Below are 1,034 nucleotides of genomic sequence, written 5' to 3'. Positions count from 1 at the left end.
AAGACTGACAAAGCCTTGTATCATTCTGTACTGGCAGTCACTCAGCAGGAGAACATCTATGCCCTGGTAGTCCTTCCTGTTAGCAAAAGCTGAATGGCTCCATGGTGCCTTTATGGATACAAAATTGTGGTGTTCAATGTCCTAGATCATTGCTGTAAACCTCTCTTTTTGAGCCTCAGTATTCCTGCGAAATGTGAGTATTGGCAGGCCCTGGCAAGTAGGACTTTGTGGATTTGTCTGTTGAAACTGTACACTTGCTGTTTCGACCCCACTGCATTCTGCATAGAGGTGAAACAGTTAGGAACTAGATGAGGAAGAGAGGTTCGGCCAATTGGGTTAAAAGAAAAAAGGTGGATGGAGGCTTGCATGGAGCATAGACATCAGTATGGATTACTTGGGCTGAATGGTCTGTCTCTGTATTGTATCACAGTCAAAAATCATATGACACCAGGTTATAGTCCAACAGGTTTATAGGTAGCCTCTGCTACCCGAAAGTAAAGCGTTCCCAGGAAACCTTTCTTAAGCTGAAAACAATGTAAAGTGAAGGTGCACGGTTTATATGGGAAAAAATATTGCCATTTCTTGTAAAAGTGAAAATCCTCTTTGGATTCGCGAAAACAGGTACTAATGTAAGTCTTTCATAAAAACGATATTGCGTAAAGCGAACATTTGAAAAACGGGGGATACCTGTATTTGAAACCACAAGTTTTTGGAGTCCCCAATCCATCCTCAGACCTATCTGATTCTCATCCTGCTGCTTATCTTCTCCACCTGTAATGAAACAGTAATAACACTCATGATAAGCTGTGTGACAGAAACAACTAATATCTAAGTTTAAAAATTCCTCAGGACAACAGCACACAGATGACCGGCTGGCTGTCCCTCACAACATCACTTGTCAGAAATTTAGTGCATGAAGTTAATTCCTTGACATTTTATTCCATTGATTACTGGACAAACTATGAGCTATTCAGTTATAGCCATTTGGGATTCTCGTAATAAACTGAGACTTTGATTGTTAGAGAAGTCCAATG

The sequence above is a fragment of the Chiloscyllium plagiosum genome, unplaced genomic scaffold (assembly GCF_037043375.1).
Source record: "Chiloscyllium plagiosum isolate Xiang-an unplaced genomic scaffold, Cpla_swu_hap1 HiC_scaffold_21, whole genome shotgun sequence".
Taxonomy (NCBI): domain Eukaryota; kingdom Metazoa; phylum Chordata; class Chondrichthyes; order Orectolobiformes; family Hemiscylliidae; genus Chiloscyllium; species Chiloscyllium plagiosum.
This window is presented reverse-complemented; position numbering follows the sequence as displayed.